This window comes from Pezoporus flaviventris, unplaced genomic scaffold (assembly GCF_033815535.1).
Source record: "Pezoporus flaviventris isolate CSIRO_AGI_PZ_B2104156 unplaced genomic scaffold, CSIRO_AGI_Pfla_v1 ptg000078l, whole genome shotgun sequence".
NCBI classification, from domain to species: domain Eukaryota; kingdom Metazoa; phylum Chordata; class Aves; order Psittaciformes; family Psittacidae; genus Pezoporus; species Pezoporus flaviventris.
The window spans coordinates 17,085,340-17,107,864 of NW_026892626.1; the positions used below are offsets into that span (position 1 = coordinate 17,085,340).

Here is a 22,525-nt window from a genome sequence, read left to right on the forward strand (position 1 = left end):
CGCTTTAAAAGAGCTCAAAATGCCTGCAGCTTCTAGTACTTGGCCTGCATCAGGGGGTCCTGCGTTTCCTCTTGTGACTGAGAGCAATACTCTGGCATTTGAGCTAAAACTGTGTTGTACACAGCCTATTTCCCAGGGTTATAAGCTGATGTAGCTTTAATGCAGGGTGCTCTGGGAGCAGAACACATGTGAAGAAAGCTCCTGTGGACCTCAGCTTTCTCAGCCTGCCTCCATAGAAGTGCTTCAGCCCTCAGAGCATCTTCAGGTCCCTCCTCTGGGCTCGACCTCACGGTACTTGAGTGTATGATGTCCTCTGACAGCAGCGACCCCTGGTTGCCTGCTTGGTTGTAGGTACACTTCACATCTCTCATGTCCCCTGCTTCTATTAATGGACAAAAAGCCTTTTGCCTCCCTCTGCACCCAGATAGGACCAGCCGAAATCACTGTCCCAGCCCACCATAAAGAAAGGAGACTCAGTATGCAGGTGATGCTCCAGAGACAGCAGCACAGCTCCTCTTGCTATCCTGATACTTTGCTCATCATGAGCTCCACAGTGTGGTTTCCCTCACGGTGAGAAAGAGCTGGGAGGAGTGAGGATCATTCCTGGCCGTGCACGATCCTTGTGCAACAGCACAAGTCATCGTGTGGTTTGGCTGTTGTTATGAAGCATCTATTGAGCTGAGGATGGGCCTGGGGCGAAAGGGAGGGCCTGACTCTTTGGGTGACATTCCTTGGGTGGCTGCAGGAATGATGAACTCTGATGGGTGACATCCTCCACCCACTCCTTCCTGACAGCAAGTCCTCTCATCATGGCATGGAGGAAGTCAAGAGGGATAGCACAAACTGAGCCAACCGCAAGGGAATCCTTGACCTGCAGCATGGGCTTACGGGCTCTAACTTGGTGACTTGCTTTGTGGAACCACACGGTAACACTTACATGAGCCCATCTTCACTGCAGACTACCTGGTCCTGAGTTTGTGACTCCAAACTACACAGTCCCAATGGGTGAGCGCTCCCAGCCTGGGAACAAGCAGCAAATCCAGGCTGTTTAGGTTAAATGTGCTGATGTATCCTATTAAACAAGAAAAAAACACCTCCTCGCCAGTCAGTGGGGCCTTGCAGTGGTCCCATCCCCTCCTTTTTGCTGACGTGAGTGATCATTTGACCTTCTGCTGAGCTGGTTTAGGGAGCTAAACTGGCTGAGAAGTAACCCTCCCCCCCCAAAAAAGAAGTGATTAGTCTTCACCACAGATGGTATAAGCTGGTGTTGGTGGTAGGGAGGGAACGGGAACGGGCAGTGGAGGAAGGGCAGGAACCACAACACCCTGACTTAGGTCAATTAAAACTGTTGTGGAATTTCACCCTGAGGCTTTAGTGGGATTTAATATAAGCAGCGCAGTGGCCTTGGCTTTTCGATGCGGCACGGGGAGAAACTGCACCTCCAGAGCAGTAAGGAGAAAGGAACGAGGGAAGGTGCCCGCAGATGAGAGTGGCTTTGACTTCTAAAGAAACACAGCGCTCGGTGATCACTAGAACGAAGCACATTTCAAACGTCACTGCCTCTCGCGCTGTCAGGGCATATTCATTCTGAGAAAACCAGAATGTGCTGGGCTTGCATTCTCCCTCCTCTTTCCATGAATCTGCTAACGTGTTCAGAAAAGGTCTCTTTTGAAAGCCCATATTAGAGGTGTATTAATTTTGAAAGCCCATTTCAGGGCTGTATTAATTTTGAACCTGTCAAAATGAGCGCTTGCGTTGGAAACAGCGCTGCGGGCTTGTCTGCGTCACAAATGAAACTAAAGCCCTCACGCTGGCTGTAAGCATGCTCTGTTCTGGTTCAACTTGGGTCGATTCCAGCTGAACTCAGGCACAGGCTTAATGGGCTGCACCCTCCCTCATTCACCCTCTGATTTTGTTCCTTGTAACTGCACTTATTTAAAGATGTTTGAAGAAACCAGGCTAAATACGGGATAAACTAAACTTCTGTTTTGCTTCTTCCTTGGCTTGTAGACAAATCTTGTGTGTGTGCTTAGAGCTGCAGACCCTGTGGATCCATGTGTCTAATCAAAGCAGACGAGACTGCAACTCAGACTTTGCATATTTCCATGAAATATTCATGACTCTAGAAGGGAATAACCTGGGGTGAACATCACTTTGTATGAATCTGAATATATTCTGTATCGCTGTCAGCAACAGAGGGCCTGTGCTTGTTGAGAAACATCTCTGCTTTGGCTCTAAGGACAATACTGATTGTATTTGCCCAGCTTCTCATTTAATTAGAAGATTTCCATTATGGGCCAGTTAAGGATTTCAGTCCCTATTTACCCCACATGGAAGCATGTGGCTGGGAAATGCCAGCTCCCACTGGAGTCAGCGTGAGTGGAAGGCGCCCAGCCTCCTGAGACACGAGGCAGGTTCTTACTTGGCTACTTAATACAGACTTAAGTGCTGAACATTAATCACACCTTCATTAGATGATGCTAGCCTCTTTTTTTAATTGATCCCTTCTGAAGCCCTGTAGGTTAGGAGTGGGAAGGAAGATCAGTAATGGAACAAAAAGGACTGTGATTTAGAGATCGGATTGCACACAGCTCGAGCCATGCATCAGGGTAACGAGATTCAGTCTCGTTTGGTTACAAGCACTGGAGACAGAAGCAGAAAATGGGATCCACCGAGCCAGCTCTCAGGAAATGGGAAACAATGGAGTGAGGAAATCAAATTTCAGACTGCAAGGGATATATTTACCGAGTTTTCCTTCGAATTTCTGCAGAGCTTTGTGGCATCCTCCTCGCAGCCTTTTTTTTCTTTCCCCTTCTATGTTTTCGGTCAGCTGCCATATGGCCGGAGGATTAGATCCCTGCGCAGCACCGTTGTTTGTGACCTATTTGTTAATGCGGGGCTGGGGTCAGCGAGAAGAGACAAACGCACTTGTCATTGCTCGCTGCTTTTCTCAAGTGCTCTTCCTGTTGTCGCCCACGCCGCCGCCAGACCTTTGGAACAAACTCATTAGGTCATTAGCGGTGTGCTCAGCCCCACGTGGCGGTAGGTGCTGCGTGGGTGAGATTCACGTTATGGCTGTGGAACAGGCCCTCCCGTGGCTTCCTGGCAGCCGCTCGTCACTAGGTTAGCTGGGAGGACAACCATGGCCTGCCTTGTCTTTCCTGACATCGCCCTGCAGCACTGCTCCTTACCCTCCTCCTCCTCGCCATGCCTATCCCTTCCATTCCCGCTCGCTGGATTTGCTGCCACCATCTGCTTTCTCCGCATGGACTGCTCGGATGCCAGCGTGGCTACCAGGGAGATGCCACAGCTATGGGCTGCTGATGCCAAACTCACGTTGCAAATAATGGCCTTAAACGCTGGCTCTGCCAACACAGCTGAAATGTTGTGGGCTGGGAATGATCTGATAGAGCAGCTGGAGTCAACATCCAGGGCGTGGTATGAGAGAGGGATGGGGCAGTGCTGGCATGGGAGGTTTTCTACACTAGCTCCTGGGTTTGAAATCAAAGGGCAAACAGCAACACCCTCCTGTTGTTAATACAAAATGAGGACTCCCCTCTCGCTGCGGATGCCCTCAGGGGACCGCCTGAAGGGATCGAGTTTCCTCTCACTGTGGATGTCCTCAGGGAGCCACCCAAAGGGATCATCCCTTTGCAGCCTGGGTACATCCCCGCTGGTGCAGCTGCATCCATCGGGTTCCTTTACCAGTGCAGCAGGAACTGTGATTGACGGCATTAACGGGTGTAATAAAAAGTGCCATTCTGCTTGGCTGGCTTGTTTTGCTTGCACGAAGTGGCTTGATCTGGTTGATAGAGGAGACGGTTTGTTGACAGAGGCATGCCAGCTCTGTGCTGGGTTTGTGCATTCATACAGTGTAGACAGACACACCTGGGATGGAGCTGGGAATGGCGAGGAAGCCGCCTCCTGCTTTGGAGAGTTGCCTGTCTGGACCTGGGAGGAAGGTGGGCAGGAGAGAAAGCAGCGGGAACAATCTTCTATTTCCCATTTTCTTTTAACCGAGAGTTTTCTTCTTGTTCTTTAGAGCTGTCAGCACCTAATCATTAGGATTAATGAACGTGCACAGAAACATTAGGTTTCCATCGCTGCTGTTTTCTTCTCGGGAAGAGGGAAGTATCTCTCAGCTCCTGCAGATCCTTTATATTATTCCACCCAGACTTATTTCTGCCTCGCTCAAGGTTAAAGCTCAGCCAGCATCGCAGCTTAACCCAGAACCCTCGCCTTCCCAGCTACCAGATGGCATCCGAAGCATTCCAACTTGCAGCGTTTCTAAACAAGTTGGTTTTAATGCAGTTTCCTCTGTGTTTTACTGCAGTCCCTGTTCTTCTGTATTGAAACCCCAGTTCCAAGGCAATCTCTCCATGGGAGAAAAGGGCTGGGCTGAGCCTGACCTGTCTGTCACTTGAAAGGCAACACCTTATGAACCGGGGTTTTGCTCCGAGTTTCCTTTCTGCTGTTACGCTCTAGTAAGGCAAGATTCCTTAGGAGTTAGGGTTTAAATCACTGGCAGCGCTACCCGGAGCCAGCTGTAACAGGAGCAGAGCCCTACTCACCAGCTTCTCCCCTGACCCCCGCCAACCCCGACCATCTCCCACCAGCGACGCCCCGTTTCCTTCTATTGTCCCATGCTTTTACGATGGGAACAAATACATCCAGGAGGAACTGCAATGGGGCCACCAACCTCCTCCCACCTGCCAGCCCGGTTTAGTCATTATCCCCAGCGGGAAAGGATGCTTGCTCCAATGCCTGGCTCCCCCCCCCCACCCCATCCCAAAGCCTTCCCCCATCCATAAACGCTGTTATTCCCTATTGGCAAAGGGGAATGCTGCTGTAATCACAGTATGAAGCCACTTTGGTGCACGTCAACCCGCCCATGTTTGGGGGGATCCCCTTTCCTGCCCATGCTCTCCCCACAGCCATTCCCTTCCCTCGCAGCCGCAATGGCCCCGCGGAGGAGCCGGGCGCTCTCCCACCACCACGCTGGCTGTGAGGAGGGAGAGAGGGAGGGATGGAGGGGCCGGGCCGTGCAGCGCTGCCCGGGCTGAGGCCGCCGCCTCGCTCCGTTCCTTCCCTCGCCGCGCCCGGGCCGTGGCCGCGCCTCGGGGCCGCGCGCGGCCGCCGGTTCCGCCTCCTCCGCCACCTCCCCCCGGCCGCCGCCATGTTGGATGGTGCGTGTGGGTGTCAAACGCAGCCAGCGGCGGCGGCGGCGGCCGGGAACCGGGACCCCCCCTTCCGCGTGTCCCGCGGGCCCCTCCCCGCTCCTCCCGCACGCAGCGCCAGGTCAGGCCGGGAGCCGCGGGGAGCTCGGGTGCGGGACGGGGATCGCGAACGGACCGGACGGCGGCGGCGGAAGAGCCTCCCCCCGCCTTTCCCCTCAGCAGCGGGGTGCGGGGTGGGCGCGGGAAGGGGCCCCCCGGGGCTCGCCTCGGGCACGGAGCGGGGCCGGCGGCCGGTGGGTCGTGGGGCCGGTGGGGTGGGGGGGCAGCCCCGGCGGGGGTCCGGGGTGTCCTTTGTTGTCGCCGTTGGGTGGGCAGCGAGTTACTGCCCATCGTGGCAGCCCGGCGGCGGGGCTGTGGAGCGGGGGGCGCGACTCCGCGGCCCGGTGCTGCCGGCGGCGGCGGGGCGAAGGGATGGGGGGGGGGACACGATGGCCACGGCCCTTCGCCTCAGGGCCGGAAGGGTTTTGGCCGCCAGCCTCCGGCCCCAAGTTTGGGCCTGGCTTCCCAGGGAAGCCGATGAGGCCGGCCTGAAGCCGCCGGGGCTGCGGGGATGGCCGCGGCCTGCTCCGGTGGATGGGGGGGACCAGCGGCGGGCCGGGGCGGGGGTGGTGGTGGTGGTGGTCTGGTTCGTCTTGTTGTCCCCAGGCCTTTGCGTTATTAACCTTAATTATGGCTCTGTTTGTGTTATTGTATTATTTTCAGTCGTCGAGTCGGTTTGGAGGGTGTGTGGTAGTGCTTTTAGTCATTTTTAATGCTTTATTTTATGTCTTTATATATTTTATTTCAGTCTTTACCTGCAGTGCCTTTGATGCTACAGATAGGTCTTGGAGAATCAGTGTGCTGCATTACATTAAGCATTATTGTTGCTGGGAACTGTACTGAGACAAGAATTATCACAGGCTATCTAGAATGGAAGTTTCCCATTTTAAAGCTTTGTGGCATATTGGTAACGTTGGGTCTCAGTTTGGGTTGGCCCAGGGGTATATAATGCTTTTCCCTTATGAAGTGTGGTATCATCACCAATGTGAAAAGCAAAGTTATATTTAACATTTAAATGTATCGGACCCGTTTCTTTCTCTTAATCTGCTGAGAAAACACCCTGGATTATACATGCGTACACATTTTCAACAGGAGGCCTGAAATACTTGCTCGGATCATTGAGGTGTGTTGCGGATGCTGTGGACTGTGGAGGCTGACTTTAGGAGTTCAAAATGCAAATCAGGCCACAAGATTAAGTTTGATTATTCTCGCCACTGAAAGACGTGGTTTATGGTAATACGGAACTCTTGCATAATTCCAGTGTGTTACTGTGTTTTGTGTGAGACAAGGTCATGGAAAATTGGATTGTTAGGATGTAAAATGTGGGATGTTAGGATGGTTTTTGATTAGAAATGTAAGTATATTGTAATACCTTTAGCAAAATAGAGCCTATTTAGGAAGCACTTCTAAATATGTTTGTCTTGGCTGATTCTTGGATCCATTATTTTCAAACAAACTTACGTGTAGTGTTCTGTTGTGAAGAATTAAAGCTTTTTGATACATTTTCTTTTATAAACTCAAAGCAATGGTAAGCTCGCCAGCTAGAATTGCAAAGATAATCTTCCAAATATTAAATATTTAACTGTGTTATCAAAAATTATCAAGTACAAATGAACCATGAGTATGCATTCCTGAAGACAAATTCTGATAAGGCTGAATTGACTCCAAGTTACACATTGGGAAGTTTGACTTTTGGGTGCTGATCGTAACTTCCTTGATGCCATAAAGTAACTATGTGACATCACCCAGGAATGACGATGGTTCTCCTGCGTGGTGCCTTGTATTGATGAATGAAGATGAATGTCTGCCTTCTACAGGCTGGACCTCTCTCTTTAGCAGAAGTAATTGACCTGTTCCCTAGGTAGGAGCGAAGTAGTGTTGGAGAATACTCGGGCCAGAGAAGTCTGATCTGCAAGTTACCTGAGGGTCCTGTCCTAATAGAGGATATAGAGACAGCCAGACCTGGCTATCAGGTAGCCTGGTCTCAGATGCACATCACATAGTGGATGTAATACTCGCGTTGTTTTCACATCCATTATTCTTACAGTCACTTTTAATGACTAGTTGACAAACATCTGATGTCCAGTGCAAGCAGTGCTATGTAATGCGATGAGCATAAATGAATTCAGCTTGTAGTGACTGCAGCATTATTTACATAACTGGTTAATCATGCTAATTTTGTTCCAGCTGTCAGCTATTTGATTGCTTTAAAACTTGGAGCTTTTAAGAAGCCTCAAATCTTGGAGCACTGCTGTGAGATGCCAAAAGGCCTAATTTGTTACTTCATAATAATGCTGATAGTCTTTGCTTGATACAGAAATTGGTGTTTTGTTTTTGTGCTCGAGTGCTGTTTTTTGAGAGAGAGAAATCATTAAATGATAATCTGATTTAGGAGAAATACATTACAGGGGAGTTATATTCATGATGATCTTGCTTTTTTTAGGTCTTGTATGTAGGATGGGGAAATGGCTATTGGTTTTGCCTGGTCTAAAGGAATATAAGTTACTCTAAAATCTTTATTTAATGACTTGTACTCAGGAAGCAACTTTCAGCTCTTCCAATGCCGTATTTGCAGAGCGCTAAATTGTCTCTTGGGATCTTGCTAATAGAAAATGAAAGGTGCCTGGTTTGTCTGAATATCTGTAATGTGCTTTTTCCACTTTGCTTTGCTCTGATCTGTGCAGAGAGAGTATCGAAATGTACCAGTATCCTGCTGTCTGAAGTGCTTCAAAGAACAGCGGGTTTTTATGTGTGTTTCAGTAGCCTGGCTGCTCATTAAGAAGACATGAGATGCTGTGGAGGAGAACAACATGTATGCTGTCCTCTAGAATAAAACCTGCTAGGTTGAACTGTAGGTCTGCTGGCATTGGCGTGCTTCAGTTTGGTTACATACTGGTATGTGCTGATTGGGAGACTGTAAAAATCCCAGAATGAATCAGTTCAGGTGGCTGTTACAAGATTGCTTTCCTGTTCTGTGGTGGAGATAAAGATTTAGAGTGCTTGTATGTCAGAATAAGTGGATTCAGAGGCCATAAACTTCAGGATGGATTTAGAGCCAGGTGGTTGTAGCAGTTGAGCCTTTTGGTGAGCGGTGCAGGAGGTCGAAAGCTACAGAAAAGCTGGTCTTGCTTACTTACCATTTTGCAAATCACAGTTTAGTCTTTGGTTTCAAACTGGGGATGTAGTTGATCTTACCACGATGCTCCAAACTGTTGATAAAAGGCAAAAGAGGTGGATCAAACACTTCTCAGGTGTGTTTTACAGGTAGCTAGAGGTTGTAGGCAGGATGTAAGGAGGGAGTAGCTTAAATTAGTGAGATCAGGTTCCTTCAAACTGTAGTAGGTATGTTCAGAGTTACCATCATAAGTTAAATGCTTGTAAATATCTAACAGTGGAGCTTGTATGAATGATTATGCTGATCAGAAAATGAGTAAGTATTTTTCATGTTTTCTACTTGCAGTGTCACTGCCAACTGAGATGCTTACCAGAGTTTGGTTTGTAAATGTAGTTTGTACATTTTTACATTGAAGTACTACTTTGTGCTGAGTGAAACGCTTTTCTTCTGTATGGATAATTTGTAGCTTCCTTATTTTTTTGTGTACTGTTAGGAATATTGAGCTTAAAAATGGATCACAGCACCACTGCCCTGTACTGCATTAATTGTTACTAGTGTGTATATCTGTTTGCATGTCACTCAGGGCTGTTAACATAAATGTCTCTAACCTGTGCCTGCAGCTTGTATTCAAGGTCAGACTTGGTCAGCTCACGCTGCCTTGGCTTGCAGGCTGGCTTGAACAAGCTCTTTCCAGGTGGGGAAACATGAGTATGGAGCAGAGGAGAGCTCAGGCATGAGCAGGTCCCCACTGGCCGTGCAAGCACAGTGTGCCTGGGCAGAACCCAGCCCAGCCTGGGACTGGCTGCATCTTCGCCTTAGAGACTCCCCTTATCTCACTTTTATGGTGGAGGTGGCTGGGTAAAGTTTTAAAGCATCTCAGATGCAGTATGGTGGGTTGGACTAGCTGACCTTTGAAGGTCCCTTCCAACCTGTACTATTCTATGGTTCTGTGTCTCGTTGTCTTGATGCTTACACTTTATTTTCAAGCAATAATTCTCCCATGATTAGGAGCAGAGCTCCCTGGGCTGCCTCAAGTAATTAATTGTAATTTTGACATGAGACCTCTGCAGTTTTCTTCCACATTGTTGACTGCTCCTGTCTTTCCTCCAAGTGCTGTTTTATTAATGTCTGCAGTTGCTGAGTCTTCTGTCATGTAACTGTATAATAAATACTAAATGTATGAGGTATGAGAAGTAGAACAGTTTCGGAGGGTGACCATGCAGTCTGCTTTTGTAGATAGGGTACAAATGTGTCTTTTGGCGTGTAGACTTCTCTCCACCTCCTCCTACTCTCTTGCTCTCATAATCACTTGTACTTTGCACATGTATTCATCTGTTCCAGTGTCTGTTTGAAGAACAGTCCTGGTTCTCTCTCCAGTCAGGTTATATACGTGTTTCCTACAGCACAGATTTGATCACCTTTAGACCTGATGTTTTGTTGGATGTTCTTTGTGAATGGAAATATCTGTTCTTACCCCTTACGGTAAAATATTAATCCGTGATTCATTTTCTCTTTTATACTTATGCAGCACTCAATGAGCAAATACTTTTACAAATCAATAATGTGTCTTTGAAAATTCAAAGCTGTTTATCAGTTTAAAAACTGTGCACCTAGAGGTGTTTCATGTCCATCCTTCAAGATAGATATGAGAAGACTTGCTCGCCTTGTTTGGTTTTCAGTGTAGTTAGTTATGGCTGATTTTGGGGCCTATTGTTCTAGGAGCGATGGACAGTGGAGTCCTGGGGTCATGGCTAAAATGCCACATCTGTTTCTCTAGAGAAACTCAACAGCCAGACGTTGATTTAATCTCCCTGCAGTATAATCTCATAGAGACTTCACTGCCATGCTGAAGATGTCACATAATGTAATGCCTTCTAAAATGGAACTGGTAGTTTTCCTTATTTAAAAGCTGAAACCCAAACAGAGCTCAGTGTTTCTGTTTGTTGAGTCTGTTCTCTTTGAGTTTTGCTACAACATCCATTTGTACTCAGGCTAGTTAAAAATGACAGCACGGCTGACAAAGGTGCTAGGGGAGGGAAGGTCTTTTATCTTTTTGCTTTATTCACTCTGAAATCATATTAACTTTTAGATTTAACATCAATTTTGTACTTTGTGAACCTTTGCAAGGGCAATGGTGCTTTTGTAGCTTTGCTGGAACAGAGACATTTTAAGAATCTTAATAGAGAATCGTCTAATCTTATTACAACTGCTCCTGGCTGTTTAAATCACTTCCTTGTACTTAAAGAACAATCTGTCACCAGCTCTTTCTTGATTGTAGTTTTTGTCAGATGCAATTTATCCCCCTCCGTGGTTTTGTTCTATATATTTCTTTTCCTGGTTGTGCAACCCTTAGGTTGGCAGCAATTTCTTTCCCAAACAGTTCTTCTGACTTCAGTGGGATTAATCGCATGAGTAATTGCTCACTGGTGTAAAGCTTGTACAGATCCTTCTTTGTAGGACCTCATGGATAAACCCCACCAAAATAATGGATATATATAGTCCTAACATTCCTTAGGGAAAGGCAAAACAAAGTGTTTTTAAAGGTAACTTCCTCCCCTGAGATGCAGGCATGAAAGACTCCCTCAAAGGTATTTCCTTGTAGGCTGGAAATCTGCTCTCGAGTGGCTGGTTGTGAGCTGCTGACTGGGTGAACAGGCCCCAAGCAGCATTTTAGGTTTTTATTTCTTTCTCTTTATTTCGTCTTTCAGTAGTGAAGATTTCTTCAGCCAAAACTGTTGACCCAGTTGCTGCTGTAGCTGCCTTTCCACTTTCAGCTTTGTTTGGACAGGGATGAGGCTTTTGACAACAGCAGTAAGGCAGAGAGATGTTTGATCTAACCCTCTGAAATCAGCCCAAATCTGAGATCATTCATTAATCCTTAGCCTTCAGTTCTAAACAGAACTATTTAACACATCTGCTTGTTCTCTGATAGATGGTCAAGCACAATGTGCTGTGGCATGTGGTGTATGTAGAAGAAAGCACTTCAATTATTATTTTAAAAGCAGAACTTTAACGTTCTTAATTATTCAGTTCCTGACATTGCTGCAGCGTGACTGGTAGTGTCTGTTTAGAGAGGGATCTGATGTGCATTCCCAGCAGTAGTCAGATCCGGTGAGTCTTTAAATGCCCCTGCCCAGGTATTTCATCATTTGATTAAAAACCTCTTTCTAAATGACTGTTTGAAAGCATAAGTCTCACATCTGTTCTGTTATCTAATGAAATATTTGCCTTCTGAGCCCATAGTGGCTTATTGCTTGGGTTTATGATTGCTTTTTGTAACACTGCTGCGTGCAGTGATTATTATTATTTTACTTAAGGGCTCAAAGTGCTTCTAACTCATGAAATGTTACTCTTTTGCTCCTGTTGTTGAGCAGAGTTCATGAAGTTAAACTTTGGCTACCAATTCAGGAGAGCATTTATCAGCAAGTAAAGGTAGATAATGCCTCTGTTGGAATGCTTGAGGATAAATAGCACAGGTGACACCAAACACTTCGCTTAGAAGCAAATGCAGATCAGAAATCAATATTTCATATTGTAATTGTAGTTTTTTCGAAGCTCTACAGCTTTATGTGTATTTTAAAAGCAGGAATTCCTACCTGCTACTCAGAAGAGCAGGAACTCTGTCATTGCACTGGATTATAACTATACAGCTCATGGTTTTAATACATTTTCAGCAAAGCAACTGCTTTCTGAAGACTTTAGAAGACTGGTACTGGGTGACTCCTGGAAGATACTTATGTTTATATGTTTACTGGTTCTCTTGGGAAGATTCCACAAGGAAGTAAGATACAGGAATGTTTAGAATTGGCTTTACTTGGCTTTCAGAAGTCTTATATTTTAGAGAAGCTGAAGTAGAAAAGCTTTTGTGGCAGCAAAATCACTTTTAGTCTAGTTTGTTGCAGAGAAGCATTGAGGTATGTCATCAGAAGTTCTTTAGTCTGCAAAAGTGCTTCAGCATTGCATTTCAGATCTGCAAATCACTGGCCCCTTTGTGAAGCCCTGAGACAGACTGAAATGAAATGTCTGGCTTTATTTTACGTTTGGCTACCTAGTGGAAAATCTCCTTTTGCCTTGCCTGCTGCTTCACGCACACTGAGTACCATGGTTGACATTTTGATGTCTATCTGCATAGTAGTGTCTGCATCTATTTAATTTCACAATAATACAAACATGAGTATTTGCATCAACTTTAAAAGACAGAACGTGTTCTGTAACTGAAGATGTGTAATAGTGGGGAGTGCTCTGCGTGGTGCAAACTCTCTGGAGTGTTGAAGAGGTGAAGAACAGCAGTAGGTTTGTAGGTTGTCTTCATCAGACTGTTTCTAATTTGCTTTGGGTAAGGTTTTCTGTTCCACAGTTCATGGTCTAGATGAAGCAAAGTATGTACACATGTACTTCACTTTGAACGTGTGAGGGATCTGTTGCTCTGGGACTGGTCGTTGACTTGCAGTCGATGCTGAGCACAGCACATTGGGGTTTTAGCGCTGTAACGTTCCAGGTGTGAATGCAAGAGACATGCTTGAACATCCTGAATGCACAAATACTTCTGTTATGTACGTGCAGGCACAAAATCCTGCCTGGATGCCTTGGGACAGAGCCAGGTTTTCAGTCTTTATTTCTTTTGCTCTGCTTGGATAACCTATATAATACTATAGTGCTGTTTCCTGTCCCTGGAAATGCTGATTTTCAGTTTTATTTTAAGAAGGGATTTCATTTTCTTATTTACAGGAGGAACAAAGTCTGTGCCCATTTTTTGTTTCTTCTTTTCATTTTATTCTTTATAAAAAGGCCTGAAATACACTATGAGACTTTCTTTTCTGTTGCACAAATTCCAAGCTTAGAAATGGAGCAGTAGAAGGTGAGTCTTGGGGGCACTGGGGTAAGAGTAGAGGAGAAACACTGGTGTAAGTTGCCTCAGTATTCCACTGTGAGCACGCTGTGCTAGCTTATACTAGGTAGCAGAACTGGTAAATTACGTATGTGCATATATGTATGTGTGTGTATATATAAATATATATGTAAAGTGCAGCTTTAGCTGACCAAATATATAATGGCAATGCCCTTGGTACAGACAAAGCTTTACAATTAAAAACGCATTCAGTGCCCATCAAACGTGTGAATTGGATGTGTCTTTGGGTGCCACGAGGCATCTTGTGCTTCCATCAAGCTCGACGTCTTGTGTCCAAACTCCTCTTTTAACTATTTTAATATAATATGGTGGCTTTTGCGTTTTCTCCTTTCATGGGAATCCAGAGTAAAAGAGAAGTAAGCCCTGCCTGCTGCTTACATGCTAAACAGATGCAAATAAGCCCCCTCCCTCCTGGTTGCATCCTCTCCTCATGGGTTTCTACATTGTTTTGATTAAAGCGGTTCTACTGCCAACTCCCAGCCCTGAGGGCAGGTGAGAGGGGGAGAAAAAAACCCATTCCTGATTGCAGCTCAGTGATTAACATATCTTTTGGAGTTTGTAATGTCATCATTTCAGAGAAAACAAAGTTCCACCAGCTTCACAGGGTTTCTGGGGTTGTCAGGAAGGCAAACATCAAAGTGGGGAGAAAAGAGGAGTTTATTTAAAATATAGTAGAAAGACTTAAAACAGTCGTGCTAACCTATGAGAGCTATTAAAAATTAAAAACAGCCTTTGAAGCAAAGCATTAAAGATTTAATAGTATTAATTGAATGAAGCCGTGGGAGTTAAGGATGTGTAGACACATGTGTATGTGTTCTAAGACATTAGCTGTATTAAGGAAGCTGAGGTATGGGGAGTTGAATTCATTGTGCTTCATTTATAAAGGCTACCTTAACAAAACCCTTTGTGTTCATGGACTTAATGAGTAGACACCATTATAACAAAGTGTAAACAGAAGTGCAGGGGACTTGCTATCATTTTGCACACTGCAGTGGAGCAAGGAAGACCAGATTTGGGATTCCTGAACAAATAAGCAAAGAAGTTTCTAATCTATGCATTAAGGATAATCTTATTTCTTTATGTTATTATGTCTGATTTTATTTTCCTTTTAGGACTAAATACCTTTCATTGTTACAAGAATAGTAACTTAATACTGTTGTCCTCCATAACAAGGTTCCTTTCCTTTTATTACCCGGTGATACTCTGCCTGTAGTCCCACTCTCAGGTACGGGCTCTTTTTGGGTAACTACACTTTAGTGCTAGTTCATGATGTATTTTCTCTTAAGACTGACTGATTTTGGTTGTTTTTAGCTTTTACTGCTTAGAACTTCATCACTGTTAGGAAAACTTCTTGTTAAGAGAAAGAAGGTGGTCCCTCCGTAGCCGTGTAAATAAATAACAAAGAAAAATCAGGGTTTTTTCTTTGCAAAGTCAAAACTCAAGACTTCATGTATTTGATTGGGATGTTAAGAAGCAGAAAAAAGCCAGATCCTTACGTCACTTGCAGGAAAATGAGCAATGAAAGCTGCTTGCAAGTGTGCAGGTGGCACAGCAAAGGAAATTGGTGTCCAGAGGGGAGCAGGAGTTGACTGGCATGGAAATACGGGTGTGTAGGGGCACAACCAAGCTTGTCAAGAAGGATAACAAAATTGAGGGTGATCTTAATACATTCATTTTTCCTCCTTCAGGAAGATGGTTGCTGACAGCACAAGGCAGCTGTTTGAGCTCTTCTTGCTGCAAATGTAGTTCCTAAATGATTCAGCATGATAGTGTACCCACGCATTATAGCATTATTGATGAATTCATTACCCTCTGTTAGCTGATGGATGTTAATGGGCTAGAATTTCCTCTGTGCATTTGCACTAGATGGAATGCTCTTAGGAAAAAAATAAAGATCAGAAAATGGAGTGGGTGAGTTTTAAAGTTGCTTTCTTGTTCTGTTTATGAATCTAAAGGCAGAGAATGTTATTAATGACTTACATTAAAGCAGTAGTTAATGATCAACAGTGCAGTGCTATCAGACAGCTATGGGAGGTGCAAATAGTAGTAGTACTACACAGGGGATTTACTTGCATCTTTTTCCTTTCCCATGTCCCAGGCTATAATCAGCTGCTTCAGAAATAATCAGAGGCTTGAGTTTTGGCTTACACGTGGTAGGTGTTGTCTTCTACGTGTGGACTCTGCACCGCATGTGTAGTCTCCAGGGCACGTACGGAGCTGCTGGTTGCAGAGTATCGAAGCTGAGAGGGTATAACATGTTCTCTGCAAGAGCTGACTGGAGGAAAATGACCTTTAATAATAGAACAGGCACAGATGCTTTTGAGTAACAAGTCTTTGTCATCCTCTGTGAGAAGAGCAAGCTAGCTCCCACTCAAATCATTTTCCATCTAAATAGCCAGAAGAGATAAGGGAGTAGAGGATGGATTCAGAAAACTTGAGGAATTGTTATGCTGACGGCTGAAAATATCTGTATATCTGCATGGGAGGGTGTGGGATTCACTGGCATCATCAAGCCGGAACATTTTTTTCCTAATTCCACAAAAATCAACAAAATAATAATAACAAAGCAAAATAACATCAAATCTCTGCAGGTGCGAGTAGGGATGATCCTTATTAGTGCCCGAATGAAGGAACTGGGAAGTTTTAAGCAGCATAATGAGGAAAAATCCTTATGTCAAATGTGCTGATTTATTATATTCTTTGGTCTTTTTAATGAATTACTTGCATCAAAGATGAACTTAAGAATATAGCTCAGAATCAGGAACTGGGGCAGCACAGAAGTAGACCCAAATGACTAGCAGTATTATTGAGTGCTGTTTCATGGTAAGCATAACCGAGTCTGCATCCAGGATGCTGCTGACAGGGTTGTTATGCTTCTCCTCTGCCCAGCAGAGCTCCTTTGGGGTGGAATTGCTTTTCCTGCAGTGATACAGGCACTGTTAGGAAGAGGGAAAAGAGGCAGGGTTGTTTGGAAATGGTGGCGTGTAGAGTATGAAAAAACACAGGAATAAGGGGGAAAGCTGAACAAGTGTTGCATGACAGTTAAAAATCAGTGCAGGAGACACTGGTTAAAAAGTGGCAGGGGGCAAGATTTTAAGGTATTAACCAATTCTGAAAGAGTAGAGGACCACATTTCCTTCTTTCCAGTGGCTGTCTCCAAGCTGAAACAAAATAAATGTGTCGCTATTACTAGCACTAGGTGGTAAAAGGTGATTTCCTAGAAAACTCGCCTCTTACAGTTACCTGCTGAAAGCAAGCTCCAAATCCAAGCCATCATCTTTAACTTTTACTACCAATATGAGCTTTCAAGGTGCAGCTTTACGTTTTGCCTGGCGAAACGTAACTAGAGTGCCGTTGAATGTTACTTCTCTTACTTGTGGTGTACTTTAAAGTAATGAGAGTGACCTTGAGATTAATCGTTTTGGTGACCTGATCTGTCAGCTCTCCATCTCCCCCTTGCCTCCCTTGGTGTGTCAGATTAGCTCACTGAACTGATTCTATCTCAAGATCTGGTGTGAGGGACAGGGAGGTGGCACGTGACAGCAGAGCAGGTAGGAGCAGGACATGCCTTCAGTAGCAGCCCTCAGCCAGCCAAGAATCAAGTGTAGTGTGAAGTCACATCCTCAGTTCCTCTCTGAGCCTGACTGCTGGGCAGTAAAGCCTGGTGTAAAATCCTGGGGTTTGGCCAGATCTTTCCTGCAGTGTGGAACATGGAGGATTTTAAGGCTGTATATTTCCTGCTTTACAGTTTTATAGCAACTTCAATTAGTCCTGAGAATCCAACTGCATGTAGCTTAATTTCTGAGGGTTAAAGTAACCCTACATTAATTGTTACCAGTTGTGATAGTTGGATTAAGACCATGTGTTGACTTCTCAAGATGAATGAATGTGCAAGTCTGGTGGCTGTGAGGGATTGCTTGAAGTTTTATGCTGTGGATGGGCATTGATGAATGTAGGTAGGATGTTAAAATCAATCTCTGTTTTCTGTACAGGCTTGTAGCTTGTGCTTGCAGCCGGTACAGTTAAGCTGAAGAAAATAGTGGTGTTTGGGATGTATGGACAGATACGGCTTTGCAGATCGTGCACTGTTCTTTGAGCAGTCCTTTGCATTAAAAATTCATGTCCTAAAAGTATTCATTAGGCTCAGCTTCTGCCAGCAGTAACATGGAGAGTTAAATCTTTGTCATGAAGAGCACTTGCCTTTGGCCTAGTGGATTTATTAATGTGGTTTCGTGTCTGTGGTGTGTAGGTGGGGAGGAGGAACTGCACACAGTGACGTCTGCTTCATAATGATAAAGTGCAAACTGAATTTGGTTACTGAAGTCATTGGATAATTGTAAGTAGCAGGTACCTTCCCAAAGTATCAAGTCTGATATGTGAGCAAAGATATACATGGATCCAGTAGTACTTGTCGGCTTTGAGTTTTAAAAGTTACAATTGTATAAGAAAACACTGTGGCTTAAAGAATGCAGGTAGCATTTAGCGGTCTTGCAGGCTTTTAGGCTGTATTATTTGCAGTTGCTCCTGTATTCAAGCTGATCTAATCGGGCTCTGAGCTGTTGGGAGAGAAGATATAACCGCTTCCCTTCAGCAGGTGCCTGTCACCCACTAAGCAGCCTAAGTGACAAGGTTCTAAGACCCATTTTCTGGCAAGAATATCAGATATCTTCCAGAATGGAAATAGGGAAGGAGAGAAATGTCTCCTACTGTCTTTAATTCAGTTGAAAATGCTACTTAAATATACCCAGTGAGCTGAGTTGATTTCACATTGGTACCTTTTTGTCAAGGCACACATTGGGTGATTCCTTTTTTTCCCCTACTTCTCTTATTTGTGAGAATAAAAGACAAATGCTTCCATTCAAGCAGGTAATCCCCAGAGCACAAACTCCTTTTGAGAGTTTGGGAAGGTATTTTCACAGCCGTGTTGGATTAATTTGCATTTAGAACTTTAGGTTCAGTGCATAATGGCTTGACCTTAACTCTGTCTGTAATTCTGCAATACTCTTACTCATTACACAGCTGGTGCCTGCTGTATTAGTGAAAAATAGACTGAGATGTGCATAAAATGCAGGTAGTGCTGTCAGTGCCACTTGACCCCGCCTCAGAAGGAGGAATGTGTTATTTTTAAAGGGATGTTGGAAGCTTGTAAGCCTAAAATTAGATCTCCAGTAGTAGGTCGGATTTGGATCCATTTGTAGTGATCTCCATGGCTCTTGCAGGGGCTGCTCCTTTTTGCAGCACTTCAGAGCATATTTGCAGCTTCTTTTCATGCTGTCAATAATTCCAGCTGCATTACAGGCTGCAAAATGAAATATTACTTGATCTTAAAGGCATTTTCCAGCCTAGTTGATTCTGTGATAACTGCGAGTGTCAAAGCACCAGCAGCTCTAGTGTGGCGGGTCCTGAATTAAAGCGCTCAGATAGTGCTGCTGTATTCTCAGCTCTGCGTTTCTACTCCTTGTCCCTTCTTTGTGTAGACTCAGAGTAGTGAGATCAGCTCTCCATTAAGCTCTAATATTGCCTGGGTAATTTAAGTAACCTGTAGTCAGAAAAGGTGGTGTAGAGGAAAACTGATTTTGCATCTGTGTATCTATTTTATGGCTGTACAAGCTGGAGTTGCTCTCTGTGAGGCTGAGGCATGACTGTAAAATCAGTGTAGGATCTAACCTTGGGCTTCATGAATATGCATAAAGCTGCAGGAGAATTATCTTCCAGCATTAACTCTTTGAATAAAGAAATAATTTGGCCACCTGCTGGCTGTGAAAGCTGACCTTGTTCTCTCATTTGTAAAAGGGAGTGGAAAGCTTCCAAAACTTTGAATTTTGAACCATTTCCTCTTCTCAGAAACGACCCCGAAGAAGACAAGCATTTCAGCTGTGAAAAATGGAAATGAAACCTTTCTGCTGGAGTTAACCCTGGTCTTCAACCCAGTTGCCAATCTGTATTTGTAACTCGTTTCCTAAATAATGTTGAAGCTTGAGGAAGGGCATTGATGGTAATTTCAGTGTCTTCACTTTACTGTTTTCTTCACATGAATTGATGTTTTCTCTGCTGTACAATGACAAGAGGGAGCTAATAAGTGTGGTGCTTGTTGGCTTTTACATATAGTGCCAAGCTTCTGTGCTTCTCTTAGTACCCTTCTCCAAGTGACCACAATGTACAGTTGCGCCTCTTCCTGTTTGGTTTTGGGAACAGTGTTTGTATTGCAGTAGGGGATCATACTGTAGGCAGTATAATGATACCCTCTGGTCATCCAGTTCTGTAAGAATTATGTATGAATAGGGAAAGGAAAAAGGGAAAGAGAATTAGCTATGTTTGAACATTTCTTTGTGGGATGCAGTATAAGCAAAGTCTTTGCTGTCCTTTTTTTCTGGATTATGATATTGAATTTTAAATGAAGGCTTGTGCTTAATTTCTTTTTATCAAACATTTCTGGTTTGTGTAAAATGGGACTTTCTAAAAGCACAGCGGGTTTGGGTTTGTGCAAATGATGAACTGTCACAAGAAAACTAGGATGTGAATTTACAGTGGCGGGCAAAGGGAATCCTTTTTCCTTGCCACAAATAGAAGCTGACTTACTGTTAGGATTAGTGTCTTGTTTGAGTGCATGCTTTTTGCTCTGTGCAGGTGTGGTGTCACTGTCTGTCTGGGGGAACTTCTTCCTTACTCAGCATCATTCTTTGCAGACTGGTAAGAAGCACTCTCCACACCCTGGCTTCTCTGATGTATCCTGGAATTCAGCAGGTCCCTGACGGATCCCTGGCACTGTCACTCCAGCCTGATAGCAAAGAGAGCAGATTGGGATGGAAACCTGTAGTCATCTTTTCCTGTAGTTCATGAAAGGGGGGGGGGGGGGGGGGGGGATATTTTTACCTAGATCAACGTGTCTGTAGAGATTGCCTCAAAATCACAGAATGAGTGAATTATCCGCTTTCAAAACCCACTTTTTGTGCGTGTCACAGTAAATGTCTGCCACACGTTGTCTATAATACCATTAAAACTTTATACAAATTTCTGGTCAACTTCTTACGTTTAATGCTAATTTTCACACTTTTTATTGCCCATTTGATATGTATTTCATGTGTTTCTGGTCCATACTTATCTGGGCTGTGTCTGTATTTACCTTTCGGCTTGATCTGAAGGGCATTTTATCAGTGCAGACAAACCCTGGTTTGAGTTTTACATTCCAGAGAGCTGAATGGCTTCTGCTGTCTATAGGTGGATTTATTTGTATGGCTCTTTCTTTGAACTAAGTTTATGAAGGATTTTGTGGCTTGGCTTCATTTCTGTGTTAGTTTTAGCAAATTAAAGATGGTTTCCTCATGTAGATGTTATTTACTGAATTCAATCTCTTGTGAGAGAGAGCTGTTGAGAGGATCACTCAAGATTTCCTTCTGTCTCTGTTGTATATAGAAAAGCACCAGGAGAATTCATTTGGGTTATTTGTGTAATGAAACTATTGGAATAGGAAAAAGGAAATGGGACATTCCCTTCCAGGTTACCTGCGATAGCACAGGTGAGCATCACCTTGTTTTGTGTCCTTTTCCATCTATTTAAAGATGACAATGTAGATCGAAACCAGAGAAAATGGCTTGGAGGGCCCAAAGAAGAGAAAACAAGGAAGGCTCACCCAAGCTGACCAAGACCAACTCCCTCTTCCCCTCTCTGTTGAACCTTTTAAAGAGCTCGGTTCAAGCTGATCCCTTTGCCTGCTGGGAGCAAGGAACAGCAGCTTTCATCGTGCAGTTTGCTTTCTGCTTTCTTTGCAACTGTAGCGTTAAAAATGCAAACTCACTTTTGCTGACGTTGCAAGTGCATTGTTCTTCCTGGTGGTTTGTTGGGCAAACTTAATTCAGTGAGGTCTTTGGGGGGAAAAAAGCCTTTCTGGGTAAGTATTTGATCATGTATTAGAAATGGTTTCTCACTTTCATGCAGTGAGGCTATTTGGCTTTCAGATCTCTTTAATCATAAGATTGGCTGTTACAGTGCTCCAGGACCTGTAATAATCAAGTAAAATATGTCTTTGGTGTGGTGTGGATGCAGAGGGTTTGTAAAGGAGATACTGAAAGACACACAGGGCTCTTAGTGAGGGTTACTGCTACTGCCAGAACAGTTGCCTTGAATATTGGTACAGCTAGATGGGGGGTAGATGTCCATCTTTCCACTCCACTTTTAATGGAGTAACATGAAGCTTAGAATGAATTGTCTCCAGTGGGTTAAAAGTAGAATAGGATTAGAAAATGTGGAAAGAATAGATGTTAATGGGATCCTCATTAAATGCCTTTGTGTCCATGAATCAAAGACATGGAGGTAAAGAGCCACATCAGCACCAGTGGCCTGAATGGTTTTCCAATCTGTTGCAGGATAACAAGTGAAATCTTTTATTTTCTGGAAGAGTGAAAAATGCTCCTTTCACTTAATCCAGCGTGTTTGCTCTTTGAAATGTGTGCTCTACAGCTGTTTTCACAAAGCTCTGCTCCAGATTTACTCTCTGCTAGTAGCCTTCTTCAGCAGCTTCACCTTAGCAAAGCTTCTAGTTTGGGGAATGGTGCTGCCATGCCTTTGGCTTCCTGCACATCTGTGTGCTCCAAGCTCGCTTGCTTTTGGGCTGAAGCTTTATTGGTAATTAACCTAATAAATCCTAAATGTAAACACAGCCTTTCCCAAATCCAGGGTTCTGTCCAAACCATTTCTGCTCTTGATGAGGCTGTACCTTTGCTTCTGCTTCTTGCCTACACTTTACAGCTAAATGAAGGAAAAGTATTCATGGCTTTGCTACAGGCTGTGTGGAGAGCACAGCAGGGCCTTGGCTCCTGCCTTTTTGATCGTTTGGTTTCTTCTTTGAAACCAGGTGTATGAGTTCCTAGCGTGTGTAGTGGGGCAGGAATGAAAGCTCTTTGCTTTCTGATGCTGTTTTCTGGCAGCTTGAACAGGCTTCTTCAAAAGCAAGACCAGGGTTCGAGCATTCTTACTCTTCTCATAGCCTGCCTTGCAGCAACACTTGTGACCGTGTTTGCAGCCTGCTCACCTCTCTCATACAACAGAAAACAAACCAGTGCTCAAAAGCTCATTTTCTACCAGACTTTAAGCTGATCAGTTCTCCTGTGCTGTTGTGCGAGTGCTAGGTTTGATGCAAGAGAGAAGGGGGAAGCGGTTGCGGAGTTGGGAGGCCACTGGGTTTGGTGCTGGCTTACCATTAGCTTGGCATGGCTTGTGGCATTGCAC

General features: G+C 44.5%; 1 protein-coding gene across 2 annotated transcripts in view; it reads left to right on the top strand.

Annotated features, from left to right (window-relative positions):
- Positions 1-5,138: 5,138 nt before the first annotated feature.
- The window catches only part of EPN2 (epsin 2), a 42,862-nt gene continuing 25,475 nt past the window's right edge, over positions 5,139-22,525 (top strand). For both annotated transcript variants that reach the window (XM_061473602.1, XM_061473603.1), the window contains exon 1: positions 5,139-5,298. The gene's annotated coding sequence lies outside the window, so the exon portion shown is untranslated. The remainder of the gene's footprint in view (positions 5,299-22,525) is intronic.